Raw genomic sequence first — 15,500 nt, 5'->3', positions numbered from 1 at the left:
ATGGGTCTCCTTTAAAATTCATCCTTCTGTCATATACCAGTGTTTAAGCTAATCTCTTCATTTGTGCCTTTAAGCCTGTGTGTAATTTTCCTACATCAACTGTACAAATTACATCAGACACAGGCAGATTGTTCATATATTTATTTTCTGCCATATCCAGATTCTTCCCTGTTAATCATGTCCTAACCGGAAAAAATGTGGTATATCTTAGTCCAGTAAAGAAGAGGAAAGCAAACACAATACACAGTAAATGACAGCAGATAGACCTGCACATTCCACTCAGTCCACTCCAATGGAGTCTGCAGCCCAGTACAGAGCTGCTTTAACTAAAGACTTTACATTGCTCCACAAAAAGATTGAAATATTAGAGAATATTTCCAAGAGAAGAAACCTTTGCTTTATTAACTTTCCCAAAGTGAAAAACATATCTGCTAAAGAGATGTTTAAGAAATATGTTGTGGTGGTTTTAAAATTTTCTGAAATTGCTGTTCCACCAGTGGCGAAGGTGTATTATCTACCAGTTAAAAAGCCACTTCAAGTGGACACTTTGGATTCTAATCTTCAAACTTGTTGAACTGCATTTCCTTAGCACCAGCAGCAGATGAATCCAGTGACTAGTGGGTTGTGTCCATCTACCAGCAGATGGAGATAGAGAACACTAAGTGCCTCATGGGACAGAAAGCTCCTAGCTAGTCAGTATTCATGGCCGCCGACTAGAAAGACGCGTGAGCACACAGCTCCCAGGACCGAAGTTGGACTTCGGCCGGAAAACGGGACTACTCGGGATCACCAAACTCTCGACCCGAACCGGGATCGAACTGAGACCAGGGATTTCCGCAGGAAGACCTGAATACGGACACATCCAGACAATCCCACCCGGGCCGAGATATCCCCGATGGTAGATCTCAGCCTCCCACCACACTAGGCCCAACGCTGCCGATCGAGAAGCAGTGCCCTCAATCCCGCAACACACCGTGGGAACTCCGACCGGACACCATCCCTACCTTAACACACCGCTACACGGACGCCCAGCCTCACCTCAGACCTTCGCTGGACGGGTAGGGACGGCCCCTGCCTGAGCGGCACGCAGAAAAGCAGCACACCTGAGCGGCTAACCACCCGAGCCGCTCAAACATCTTTGCCCGCGACCTGATCGAACGTTGCGATCTGAGCGATCCCATCGGGAATCCGCCAACAAAACCACCCAATCACCCCGAGGAGGTGGAATACCATCCTCGGTTGATACCGCAACCCAGCGCAGCCCGAGAACGGCGATTGAGGTTCAAGGACGGAGACCCGGGAACCACATGGAAGACGGGCCCGGGATCCCGACCCGCTAGGAACCACGAACTGACCTTCCCCTGCCACCCAACTGCCACAGGAGGAGCGAAAGCAAGGACAGCCGATCCCTCGTTATCCGAAGTAGCGACCATGGCAGGAGTGGACTGAATCAGCGAGAACCCAGCTGACGAACCAAGCCAATATCACCTCACTGTCGCCCAAGAAGGGAAGGTAGGCAAATTCCCCACTGAGGCAAACGCCGGAGCCAAGACTACATCGATCCCACTCAGACCAGCAGACCAACATACCAAACTGCCCCCCCCCTCCCGCCTCACCCCCACCTCGCCGCTCAGCCACCTGGACCAGCAAGGGCGAGAAGAGAACTCTCCCTGAGAACCATACTGCCGCATTGAATCCCTCGCTGGCCCTTTCCATGCCGATCCGGCGCGGGGGAGGCCCGGGGCTGATCCTAGCTGTCTGCTGCCGCGTGGCTGCGGCCTATCCCCTTTGCCGTCGGCCTGTGCTTGCTGCACTGGTCGTGCCCCGAGGTCCTGTGCGCTGCAGCTGTGCTCCCTGCCGGAACGGCCTGGGCACGGATCGCGGACCACGGGACCGGGACCCATCCTGCGGTGGTGTCGGGGTGCGACAGGAGCGGGACAGGAGCTAAGGAGGCCGAGAGGAGGCAGAGTCCACCAGCCCCAGCTTGTTCTAGCCCGCCCATCCAGTGACTGGGCCGACTGGGTAAGAGACAGAAGCCGAGCCCGCCTGATCCAGCTGCTTCTCCCTGCTCGTTCCAGTCCATCTGCTCCAGTTGCTCCAGCCCGCCTGATCCAGCTTCACCCTGCTTGTCCCAGTCTAGCTTGCTCCAGTCCGCCTGATCCAGCATCTCCAGTCTGTTCCGGTTCGCCTGATCCAGCTTCTCCCTGCTAGCATGTTCCTGCCCTAGTGTATTCCAGTCCGCCTGCTCCAAGCCTACTCCTGTCTACATGATCCCATCTCGTGATCCCAGCTTGTTCCAGTATGCCGATCCCAGCTTGCTCCAGTACGCCAACCCAGCTTCCCCTGCTTGCTCCAGTGTTCCAGTCAGGCTTCTCCCTGCTTGTTCCAGCCCATCTGCTCCAGTACACCTGCTCCAGCTTGCCTACTCTGGTACACCTGCTCCAGCCTGCCTACTCCAGTACATCTGCTCCAGCGTGTTCCAGTCCGCCTGAACCAGCTTCTCCCTGCTTGTTCCAGTACACCGGCTCCAGTCTGCCTGAACCAGCTTCTCCCTGCTTGTTCCAGTACACCGGCTCCAGTCTGCCTGAACCAGCTTCTCCCTGCTTATTCCAATACACCTGCTCCAGCCTGCCCGCTCCAGTACATCTGCTCCAGCGTGCTCCGATCCACCTGAACCAGCTTCTCCCTGCCTGTTCCAGTCCATCTGCTCCAGCCTGCTTGCTCCAGCTTCTCCCTGCTCATCTGCACCAGCTTGTTCCAGCCTGCCTGCTAGCTTGTCAGCCATTGACTTACTCGCCTGCCTGCTAACTTGTCAGCCCTTGTCTTATCTGCTCTCCAGAATCTCCCTGCTCGTTCTTGTCCACCGGCTCCAGCATGCCCCAACCCGCCTACTAGCTTGTCAACCACTGATTTACTTGCCTACCTACTAACTTGTCAGCCATTGACCTACCTACTACTACTACTACTACTAACTAGCATTTCTAAAGCGCTACTAGGGTTACGCAGCGCTGTACAATTTAAACATAGGACAGTCCCTGCTCAAAGAGCTTACAATCTAAAAGACAAGAAAACAATCTAAAGACAAGTGAACAATCTAGAGGACGAGTGAACAGTTAGTCTGATAGGGTGGATAGATTGGGGTATTTTATATATCTCGAGTGGTTAGGCGCCGAAGGCAGCATTGAAGAGGTGAGCTTTAAGCAGAGATTTGAAGATGGGTAGGGAAGGGGCATGGCGTATGGGTGAAGGAAGATTGTTCCAGGCATGGGGTGAGGCAAGGCAGAATGGGCGGAGTCTGGAGTTGGCAGTGGTGGAGAAGGGTACTGAGAGAAGGGCTTTGTCCTGTGAGCGGAGGTTACGGGCGGGAACATAGGGGGAGATGAGGGTGGAGAGGTAGTGAGGAGCCGCGGACTGAGTGCATTTGTAGGTAAGGAGGAGGAGCTTGAATTGTATGCGATAACTGATCGGAAGCCAGTGAAGTGATTTGAGGAGAGGGGTGATATGAGTATATCGGTTTTGGCGGAATATAAGACGTGCAGCAGCGTTCTGAACTGAATGAAGGGGGGATAGATGGCTGAGTGGGAGGCCGGTGAGGAGTAAGTTGCAGTAATCAAGGCGAGAGGTAATGAGAGCGTGGACGAGAGTTCTGGTGGTGTGCTCAGAGAGGAAAGGGCGAATTTTGCTGATGTTGAAGAGGAAGAAGCGACAGGTCTTGGCAGTCTGTTGGATATGCGCAGAGAAGGAGAGGGAGGAGTCGAAAATGACTCCGAGGTTGCGGGCAGATGGGACAGGGAGGATAGGGGTGTTATCAACAGAGATAGAGAGTGGAGGAAGAGGAGAAGTGGGTTTAGGAGGAAAGACGAGGAGCTCGGTCTTGGACATGTTCAGCTTCAGGTGGCGGTTGGACATCCATGCCGCAATGTCGGATAAACAGGCCGATACCTTGGCCTGGGTCTCCACGGTGATGTCAGGTGTGGAGAGGTATAGCTGGGTGTCATCAGCATAAAGATGATACTGAAAACCATGAGACGAGATCAGCGAGCCCAGGGAAGAGGTGTAGATTGAGAAGAGAAGGGGTCCAAGGACAGATCCCTGGGGAACTCCAACAGATAGTGGGATGGGAGTGGAGGAAGATCCATGGGAGTGTACCCTGAAGGTGCGGTGGGAGAGATAAGAGGAGAACCAGGAGAGGACAGGGCCTTGGAACCCAAAAGAGGACAGCATGGCAAGAAGTAAATCATGGTTGACAGTGTCAAACGCGGCGGAAAGATCGAGGAGGATGAGGATGGAGTAGTGACCTCTGGATTTGGCCAGGAGCAGGTCGTTGCAAACTTTAGAGAGTGCTGTTTCTGTCGAGTGCAGAGGGCGAAAGCCGGATTGAAGTGGATCGAGGATGGCATGAGAGGAGAGAAAGTCAAGGCAGCGGCTGTGAACAGCGCGCTCAAGTATTTTGGAAAGGAAGGGTAAAAGAGAGATGGGGCGGTAGTTGGAGGGGCAGGTAGGGTCAAGTGAAGGTTTTTTGAGGAGAGGTGTGACAACGGCGTGCTTGAAGGTGTCAGGGACAGTTGCAGTGGAGAAAGAGAGGTTGAGGATGCGACAGATGGCGGGGGTGACAGTATGGGAGATGGTGTTGAGTAGGTTGGTGGGGATGGGATCAGAGGAACAGGTGGTGCATTTCGAGGAGGAAAGAAGGCGGGAAGTTTCATCCTCGGTGATCTCAGGAAAAGAGGAGAAAGAGACCTGGGTAGGTTGGTTGATGGAGAGGGTTAAAGGGTGAAGAGGAGGTGGTGGCTTGGTCGTGAACTCAAGGTTGATCTTTTGCACTTTGTCGCGGAAATAGTCGGCCAGTGATTGAGGAGAGAGAGAAGGGGGAGTAGGAGCGGGGGGCACTTTTAGGAGGGAGTTAAGGGTGGTGAAGAGACGACGAGGGTTGGAGCTGAGAGAATTGGTCAATTGGGTGTAATAGTCCTGTTTTGCACGGAATAGGGAGGAGTGGAGGGAGGATAGCATGAATTTGTAGTGGAGGAAGTCTGGAAGGGTACGAGATTTCCTCCAGAGGCGCTCAGCGGATCGGGTGCAGGAGCGAAGGTAACGGATGCAAGGAGTCAGCCAGGGCTGGGGATTGGTGCGCTTTGTGGGACGGGAGATGGATGGCGCAAGGGTGTTCAAAGCAGAGGAGAGAGCGGTATTGTAGGCGGAGACCGCTTTGTCGACAGTTTCGGAGGACATGATGGAGGGGAGGAGATTAGAGATAGTAGATGATAAGGTGGAGGGGTCAATACCCCCCCCCCAGCCACTCCCTGCTCATCCCTGTCCATCTGCACCAGCTTCAGCCCGCCTGCTAGTTTGACAGCCACTGCCTCACTTGCCTGCCTGCTAACTTGTCAGCCATTGACTTACCTGCTCTCCAGTCCATCTATCCCTCCAATTCCAAGCCTCCGACTCTCCGCTCTATCTATCTACTTCTCACCTCAGTCTCTACACTTACATCGCAATCACTACTTATGGCCCCTGTCCACATCCTCTTCCTTGCCCTGTCCCTTCCTAATCTTTTTCCCCTCCCCTTACCGCTGTCCACTGCTGGAACTCATTGCCCACCTGTATTCCCTCCCAACCTGCCCACTACGGCAATACCCTATCCACCCCCATCCCTCACCACCTCACCATCTCTCTTGTCCCCCTCCTCCTTCCTAGCCCTTAATCTTCAACACCTCCTTCCTACCATTAACCCTTCACCATTCCTCCTAAGTGCACCCCGTCTTCGTCGCCCGACCTCCCCCACCCTCCTCCGCACTCTCCTGCTCCTCCTCCTGCTATCCACGGGAGACATTAATCCTAATCCAGGCCCCCCTCACCTGTCCTCCTCCTATCCACACAAACGATTCTGTGACGCCTCCAATCTCGTCTCTATTCCCCTCCTCCCCCCCTCTTCCTTCCCCTTCTCATGTGCCTTGTGGAATGCCCACTCGGTCTGCAACAAACTGCCCTTCATCCACGATCTCTTCATCTCTCGCTCCCTTCAACTACTCGCCCTAACCGAAACCTGGCTCTCCCCTGACAACTCTGCCTCAGTCGCTGCCCTTTGTCATGGAGGTTATCTCTTCTCCCACACTCCCCGCCCAGATGGCCGCGGCGGAGGCGTCGGGCTACTTCTCTCGCCCTCCTGTAATTTCCAACCCCTCCTCCTGCCGCAGTCTCACTGCTTCTCGTCCTTTGAAGCTCACTCCATCCGACTATTCCACCCATTACCACTCAGAGTTGCCGTCATCTACCGCATCCCTGATAAGCCCCTCTCTTCATTCCTTACTGACTTCGACGCCTGGCTCACCGTCTTTCTTGATCCCGCATCTCCATCCCTCATTCTTGGTGATTTTAACATTCACGTTGACAACCCATCCAACTCCTACGCTTCTAAATTCCTCACTCTGATATCCTCCTTTAACCTCCGTCTATCCTCTACCGCCCCTACTCACCGTGATGGCCATTGTCTCGACCTCGTTCTCTTCTCTTCCTACTCACCCTCTAATTTCTGCACCTCAGTCCTTCCTATCTCAGATCATCACCTAATCACCCTCACACTTCATCACCCTCCCCCTCAACCTCGCCCAACTATAACCACTACCTTCAGGAATCTCCAAGCTGTCGACCCCCCTACCCTATCCTCTCACATCTCCAATCTCTTCCCGTCCATCTCGTTTTCTGAATCTGTCGACACGGCTGTCTCTACCTACAATGAAATTCTCTCCACTGCTCTGGATACCCTAGCACCATCTGTCTCTTGCCCCACTAAGCGCATTAATCCTCAGCCCTGGTTAACCCCATGCATCCGTTACCTTCGCTCCTGCACCCGATCTGCTGAACGACTCTGGAGGAAATCTCGCACCCTGTCAGAATTCACCCATTACAAATTCATGCTATCCTCCTTCCAGTCCTCCCTATTCCTTGCCAAACAGGAATATTATTCTCAATTAACCAATTCTCTTGGCTCCAACCCTCGTCGCCTCTTCGCAACCCTCAACTCCCTACTTAAAGTGCCCTCCACTCCCACCCCCCCCCTCACTCTCTCCTCAAACATTAGCTGACTACTTCCGCGATAAAGTACAGAAGATAAACCTTGAATTCACTTCCAAGCCTTCTCCTCCCTGTGACTTCTTAACCCACTCCCTCAACCAACCTAACCTGTCCTCCTTCTCCTCCTTCCCTGAGATCACCGAAGAGGAAACTGCTCGCCTTCTTTCTTCCTCTAAGTGCACCACCTGTTCCTCTGACCCCATTCCCACCAATCTGCTTACCAACATCTCTCCTACAGTTAACCCTTCAATCTGTCACATCCTCAACCTCTCTCTCTCCACTGCTACTGTCCCTGACACCTTCAAGCACGCTGTAGTCACTCCACTTCTTAAAAAACCATCACTTGACCCCACCTGTCCCTCCAATTACCGCCCCATCTCCCTTCTACCCTTCCTCTCCAAATTACTTGAACGCGCTGTCCACAGCCGCTGCCTTGATTTCCTCTCCTCTCAGGCCATCCTTGATCCGCTTCAATCCGGCTTTCGCCCACTACACTCAACAGAAACAGCTCTCTCCAAAGTCTGCAATGACCTGTTCCTCTATAATATTAGCAAAATCCGCCCATTCCTCTCTGAACAGACCACCCGAACCCTCGTCCACTCACTCGTTACCGTTCGTCTTGACTATTGCAACCTTCTCCTTGCTGGCCTCCCGCTTAGCCACCTATCCCCCCTTCAATCTGTCCAAAATTCCGCTGCACGTCTTATCTACCGCGTGAACCGATACTCTCATATCACCCCTCTCCTCAAGTCGCTTCACTGGCTCCCAATTCACTACCGTATTCAGTTCAAGCTTCTCCTAACGACCTTCAAATGCACTCAATCTGCAGCCCCCCATTACCTCTCTACCCTCCTCTCCCCCTATGTCCCCACCCGTAATCTCCGCTCTCAGGACAAATCACTCCTATCTGTACCCTTCTCCACCACCGCTAACTCCAGACTCCGTCCCTTCTGCCTCACATCACCTTATGCCTGGAACAGACTCCCCGAGCCCATACGCCATACGCCCTCCCTGCCCATCTTTAAGTCCTTACTCAAAACCCATCTCTTCTCCCTTGCTTTTGGCGCCTAACCACCTTCCCCATTCATGATACACTGACTACATAGTTTGTTACCTCTAGATTGTAAGCTCTCTTGAGCAGGGACTGTCCTTCCCCATGTTTTAACTTGTACAGCGCTGCGTAACCCTAGTAGCGCTATAGAAACGCTAAGTAGTAGTAGTAGTAGTAATCTCCTGGCTTCCTCTGCTGCTCGCTCCTGGCCTTTTGTTTCAGGGTAGCGTTGGGGTATGCAGCTAAGCGGTGCAGCCTTTGGGGGGCTTACCTGATCTTCCCACCCAGTACCACTCTTTAGTTGCCTCCATTCTCCCTCACAGTTAAAAAAAAACAAAAAAAAAACTCTTCAAATCCACTTAGGGCAGCTGTCTGAGCTCCCGGTAGCTGTGGAGGTTTTCCTCTGGGGGTAGTGCAATGAGAGTTGGGCATTTACCTGCAGCGATACAGACCTCTCAGACGGAACCCTACTAGAGCTTTTCCTTTGGTGAGTGTGCTTGTTGCACCGGTAGTACATCGGGGCACTCTGAGCAAGACCTCAGGCTCTGAGTTTGAACAAGATGGACAGAGCTTAGAGGGTGTGTGTGTGTGTGTGTGTATAGATGTAAAGTTTCTGTTTATTGATCAGAACAATTTCAGTTGCAGTCTTTACATGGCTAGTCAGGCATACTGTCTAATTGCCTAATACAGCATTATGTATTGTATAAATAGCTCTGCATTACTTTTGCATTTTTATTTTGTTTTCAAATAGCCCAACTCTCCCTCCCCCATTTGCTGAGCAGCATCTCCCCTCATCATACCCCACACTTGAAGTCAAACAGAAACTGGATCGGTAAAGTTAGACCAACACAATAGCCTTCTCTGTTTCAACAAAAAGAAAATGTATTGATTTCTCTGCTTTTTGATGGAAGCTAATCAATAGTTTCCTCAAGTCAATATTGCTGAGTCATCTTTGCTTTGAACATTATTAGCTCACATATCCCAATGATCCATTTCTAATGAGTAAAGAATCTCAAGGAGGTTTTTGGCAGACAATTTCTATCAAGTTGATGAACATTATCTTCCATTTTGCTATTACTACCTGCTAAGGAAACCTTTTTGTGAAATCATGTCATGTTTAACCTTTCTTTCACTTTAGTAACTGAAAAACTTAACAAAAAACGATATTTTGAGTATGTTTCATAGAAGTGGCAATTATTTCCTTCTAGAATTATGTACCAGTGAATATGGGTATGTAGAATAAAACAAAACATAGAAAAGAAAATAAGATGATACCTTTTTTTATTGGATTAACTTAATACATTTTTTGATTAGCTTTCAACGGTAACCCTTATTTCTCCGAGGACAAGCAGGCTGCTTGTTCTCACGACTGGGTGACGTCCGCGGCAGCCTCCACCAACCGGAAGAAGCTTTGCGGGCGGTCTGCACGCAGGGCACGCCCACCGCGCATGCGCGGCCGTCTTCCCGCCCGTGCGTGACCGTTCCCGCCAGTCTTTTCTTTTCCGCGCTGGAGAGAGTCATGCGTCGCCGCTCTCTCTTAGTCAGCCCCGGAAAACCGTCGCGTTGTCCGCGAATCTTCGCTTATTTTCTGTTTTTTGTTGTTGCGCGCCTTCAAAACTTTTTTTCTTAAAAAAAAAAAAGAAGAAGAGAACGCGCTGAATTTTCCCTCGTTTTCTAGCGGGGGCGTTGCGTTGTGGCCTTGTGGCCGCGCGGGCGATTTATTTTTCGAGGTGTGATTTACCGCCACCATCGACGACTTTAACTTCGCCGACGCGATTTTTCTATCGATGTCCTCGAAGGTCCCGAGTGGATTTAAAAAGTGTGGTCGGTGCGGCCGGCCTATCTCGCAGACCGACGCCCACGCTTGGTGCCTCCAGTGCCTCGGGCCGGAGCACGATATCAAGTCGTGTTCTTTGTGTCTTGGTCTCCGGAAACGGACTCAGGTTGCGAGGCAAGTTCTTCGGGACCGTCTTTTTGGAACTTGCGCCGACCCCTCGACGTCGACCTCGACGGCATCGGTATCGACGGCCGGTTCTTCGGTACCGGTATCGATGTCCGCGAAATCGGCACCGATGGCATCAACCCCAGGAGTACAGGTCCCGTCGGCCCGCAGGTCCTCCGGTGACGGTAGGGGTGAGAGGCCGCGTGGGCAATCGGCCCCGGTCACTCCCTCTGCTCATGGCCCTCGGGACCGAACCCTGTCTGACCCGGTCCCTCGAGATTGAGGGGGATCGACCTCCTCCGTTCCACCTGGCGCCGATGACGGGCACCGCAAAAAACAGAAGAAGCACCGTCATCGGTCCCCATCGGTGCGCCCGGCCCTCGGTGCCGGAGAGGAGTCTACGCCGAAGCGTCAACGTCGAGAGGAAAGGTCCCCCTCGGTAGTGGAGGTACCGACGCGTCAGGGTCCCAGCACTTCGGTGCAGTCTCCTGGACCCGAGCAGCTTCCGGCACCGACGCCTCTACCGGCCCCCCCGTCTTTCCCGACAGCGGGCCTGGACGAGTGCCTCCGAGCCATCCTTCCGGGGATCCCGGAAGGGCTGATGCGCCAGGCTGTGCCGGCGCCGGGGGTGCTTGCGCCCTCGGCGCCGTTGACTGTGGCGCCGGTGAGATCTAGCCCGATGCCGAGGCCTTCGACACCGCCGCCGCTTGCGGCGCCGGTCTTGACCGCCATGCAGGTGGAGTTGACGTCGATGGAGGGAGCTTCGTCCCCGCCGGCGCGGGAGTCCACCGCTCGACGACACCGAGGCCTCGGTGCCTCGACGTCGAGCCGGGCCCGGATGAGGTCTCAGCTGCATGAGCTTATGTCCGATACCGAGGAAGAGGCCTCGTGGGGGGAAGAGGAGGACCCCAGATATTTCTCCTCAGAGGAGTCTGTGGGCCTTCCCTCTGACCCCACGCCTTCACCAGAGAGGAAGCTCTCGCCTCCTGAGAGCCTCTCCTTTGCCTCCTTTGTCACGGATGTGTCTATTTGCATTCCCTTCCCCGTGGTCTCTGTGGATGAGCCGAGGGCTGAGATGCTCGAGGTCCTCGACTATCCATCACCACCTAGAGAGTCCTCCACGGTGCCGTTGCACAATGTCCTTAAGGAGACACTGCTTCGGAACTGGATGCGACCATTATCTAATCCCACCATCCCCAAGAAAGCAGAGTCTCAGTACAGAATTCACTCGGACCCAGAGTTAATGCGGCCCCAATTGCCTCATGACTCGGTGGTCGTGGATTCTGCTCTCAAGAGGGCACGGAGTTCGAGGGATACCGCCTTGGCGCCCCCGGGGCGGGAGTCTCGCACTCTGGACTCGTTTGGGAGGAAGACCTACCAATCTTCCATGCTCGTGACCCGCATCCAATCTTACCAGCTCTACACGAGCATCCACATGCGGAACAATGTGAAGCAACTGGCGGACCTGGTTGACAAGCTCCCACCGGAGCAGTCCAGGCCTTATCAGGAGGTGGTCAGGCAGCTGAAGGCGTGCAGAAAGTTCCTGTCCAGGGGTATCTATGACACCTGTGACGTGGCATCTCGTGCTGCGGCCCAAGGTATAGTGATGCGCAGGCTCTCATGGCTGCGTGCCTCTGACCTGGACAACCGCACCCAGCAGAGACTGGCCGACGTCCCTTGCCGGGGGGATAATATTTTTGGTGAGAAGGTCGAGCAGCTGGTGGACAAACTGCATCAGCGGGAAACTGCCCTCGACAAGCTCTCCCACCGGGCGCCTTCAGCATCCACCTCAGCAGGTGGACGTTTTTCCCGGGCCCGGCAGGCTGTGCCCTATTCTTTTGCCAAGCGTAGGTACGCCCAGCCGGCCCGAAGGCCTCGTCAGGCACAGGGACAGCCCCAGTGCGCTCGTTCTCGTCAACGGCGTGCGCCTAAGCAGCCCCCTGCGCCTCCACAGCAAAAGCCGGGGACGGGCTTTTGACTGGATCCACGGGAACATAGCCGCCCTCAAAGTGTCCGTACCGGACGATCTGCCGGTCGGAGGGAGGTTAAAATTTTTTCACCAAAGGTGGCCTCTCATAACCTCCGACCAGTGGGTTCTCCAAATAGTGCGGTGCGGATACGCCCTGAATTTGGCCTCCCTGCCACCAAATTGTCCTCCGGGAGCTCAATCTTTCAGCTCCCATCACAAGCAGGTACTTGCAGAGGAACTCTCCGCCCTTCTCAGCGCCAATGCGGTCGAGCCCGTACCACCCATGCAAGAAGGGCAGGGATTCTATTCCAGGTACTTTCTTGTGGAAAAGAAAGCGGGGGATGCGTCCCATCCTAGACCTGAGAGGCCTGAACAAATTCCTGGTCAAAGAAAAGTTCAGGATGCTTTCCTTGGGCACCCTTCTGCCAATGATTCAGAAAAACGATTGGCTATGTTCCCTGGATTTAAAGGACGCATACACTCACATCCCGATACTGCCAGCTCACAGACAGTATCTCAGATTCCGCGTGGGCGCACGGCACTTTCAGTATTGTGTGCTGCCCTTTGGGCTCGCCTCTGCCCCACGAGTGTTTACAAAGTGCCTCGTGGTGGTAGCGGCGTATCTACGCAAGCTGGGAGTGCACGTGTTCCCATATCTCGACGATTGGCTGGTCAAGAACACCTCGGAGGCGGGAGCCCTCAGGTCTATGCAGTGCACTATTCAACTCCGGAGCTGCTGGGGTTTGTGATAAATTACCCAAAGTCCCATCTCCAGCCAACACAGTCTCTGGAATTCATAGGAGCTCTGCTGAATACCCAGACGGCTCGGGCCTTCCTTCCCGAAGCGAGGGCCAACAACCTCCTGTCCCCGGCTTCGCAGACCAGAGCGTCTCAGCAGGTCACAGCTCGGCAGATGTTGAGACTTCTGGGTCATATGGCCTCCACAGTCCATGTGACTCCCATGGCTCGTCTTCACATGAGATCTGCTCAATGGACCCTAGCTTCCCAGTGGTTTCAAGCCACCGGGAATCTAGAAGATGTCATCCGCCTCTCCACCTGTTGCCGCACTTCACTGCTCTGGTGGACCATTTGGACCAATTTGACCCTGGGACGTCCATTCCAAATTCCGCAGCCCACGAAAGTGCTGACGACGGATGCATCTCGCCTGGGGTGGGGAGCTCATGTCGATGGGCTTCACACCCAGGGTCTGTGGTCCCTCCAGGAAAAAGATCTGCAGATCAACCTCCTGGAGCTCCGAGTGATCTCGAACGCACTGAAGGCTTTCAGAGATCGGCTGTCCTGCCAAATTGTTCAAATTCGGACAGACAATCAGGTTGCAATGTATTAGACCAACAAGCAGGGGGGCACCGGATCTTGCCCCCTGTGTCAGGAAGCCGTCGGGATGTGGCGTTGGGCTTGCCAGTTCGGCATGCTCCTCCAAGCCACATACCTGGCAGGTGTAAACAACAGTCTGGCCGACAGACTGAGCAGAGTCATGCAACCGCACGAGTGGTCGCTCCATTCCAGAGTGGTACGCAAGATCTTCCGAGAGTGGGCCACCCCCTCGGTGGACCTTTTCGCCTCTCAGACCAACCACAAGCTGCCTCTATTCTGTTGCAGACTACAGGCACACGGCAGACTAGCGTCGGATGCCTTTCTCCTCCATTGTGGGACCGGCCTCCTGTATGCTTATCCTCCCATACCTTTGGTGGGGAAGACCTTACTGAAGCTCAAGCAAGACCGCGGCACCATGATTCTGATAGCGCCCTTTTGGCCCCGTCAGATCTGGTTCCCTCTTCTTCTGGAGTTGTCCTCCGAAGAACCGTGGAGATTGGAGTGTTTTCCGACTCTCATTTCGCAGAACGACGGAGCGTTGCTGCACCCCAACCTTTAGTCCCTGGCTCTCACGGCCTGGATGTTGAGGGCGTAGACTTCACTGCGTTGGGTCTGTCTGAGGGTGTCTCCCGTGTCTTTCTTGCCTCTAGGAAGGATTCCACTAAAAAGAGTTACTTTTTCAAGTGGAGGAGGTTTGTTGTTTGGTGTGAGAGCAAGGCCCTAGAACCTCGTTCTTGCCCTGCACAGAACCTGCTTGAATACCTTCTGCACTTATCAGAGTCTGGCCTCAAGACCAACTCAGTAAGGAATCACCTTAGTGCGATTAGTGCTTACCATTATCGTGTGGAAGGTAAAGCCATCTCTGGAGAGCCTTTAGTCGTTCGATTCATGAGAGGCTTGCTTTTGTCAAAGCCCCCTATCAAGCCTCCTACAGTGTCATGGGATCTCAACGTCGTTCTCACCCAGCTGATGAAACCTCCTTTTGAGCCACTGAATACCTGCCATCTGAAGTACTTGACCTGGAAGGTCATTTTCTTGGTGGCAGTTACTTCAGCTCGTAGGGTCAGTGAGCTTCAAGCCCTGGTAGCTCATGCTCCATATACCAAATTTCATCACAACAGAGTAGTGCTCCGCACCCACCCAAAGTTCCTGCCGAAGGTGGTGTCGGAGTTCCATCTTAACCAGTCAATTGTCTTGCCAACATTCTTTCCCAGACCGCATACCCGCCCTGCTGAACGTCAGTTGCACACATTGGACTGCAAGAGAGCATTGGCCTTCTATTTGGAGCGGACACAGCCCCACAGACAGTCCGCCCAATTGTTTGTTTCTTTCGACCCTAACAGGCTAGGGATCGCTGTCGGGAAACGCACCATCTCCAATTGGCTAGCAGATTGCATTTCCTTCACTTACGCCCAGGCTGGGCTGGCTCTTGAGGGTCATGTCACAGCTCATAGTGTTAGAGCCATGGCAGCGTCAGTGGCCCACTTGAAGTCAGCCACTATTGAAGAGATTTGCAAGGCTGCGACGTGGTCATCTGTCCACACATTCACATCACATTACTGCCTCCAGCAGGATACCCGACGCGACAGTCGGTTCGGGCAGTCGGTGCTGCAGAATCTGTTTGGGGTGTAAATCCAACTCCACCCTCCAGGACCCGAATTTATTCTGGTCAGGCTGCACTCTCATTTAGTTGTTCTTCGTAGGTCAATTTTCTGTTGTATCCTCGCCGTTGCGAGGTTCAATTGACCTGGGTTCTTGTTTTGAGTGAGCCTGAGAGCTAGGGATACCCCAGTCGTGAGAACAAGCAGCCTGCTTGTCCTCGGAGAAAGTGAATGATACATACCTGTAGCAGGTGTTCTCCGAGGACAGCAGGCTGATTCTTCTCACCTACCCTCCCTCCTCCCCTTTGGAGTTGCGTTTCATCATTTTTGCTTGTCATTCAACTGGCGGGAACGGTCACGCACGGGCGGGAAGACGGCCACGCATGGGCGGTGGGCGTGCCCTGCGTGCGGGACCGCCCGCGAAGCTTCTTCCGGTTGGTGGGGGCTGCCGCGGACGTCACCCAGTCGTGAGAACAATCAGCCTGCTGTCCTCGGAGAACACCTGCTACAGGTATGTATCATTCACTTTCT

At 53.7% G+C, this 15,500-nt stretch overlaps 1 protein-coding gene across 1 annotated transcript in view; it reads left to right on the top strand.

The window, feature by feature from the left end:
- RAB40C (RAB40C, member RAS oncogene family) overlaps positions 1–15,500 on the top strand; it is a 169,323-nt gene that overhangs the window by 91,538 nt on the left and 62,285 nt on the right. The gene's annotated exons all lie outside the window — the stretch shown is intronic.

The sequence above is a fragment of the Microcaecilia unicolor genome, chromosome 8 (genome assembly GCF_901765095.1).
Source record: "Microcaecilia unicolor chromosome 8, aMicUni1.1, whole genome shotgun sequence".
Lineage (NCBI taxonomy): Eukaryota > Metazoa > Chordata > Amphibia > Gymnophiona > Siphonopidae > Microcaecilia > Microcaecilia unicolor.
This window is presented reverse-complemented; position numbering and strand designations above follow the sequence as displayed.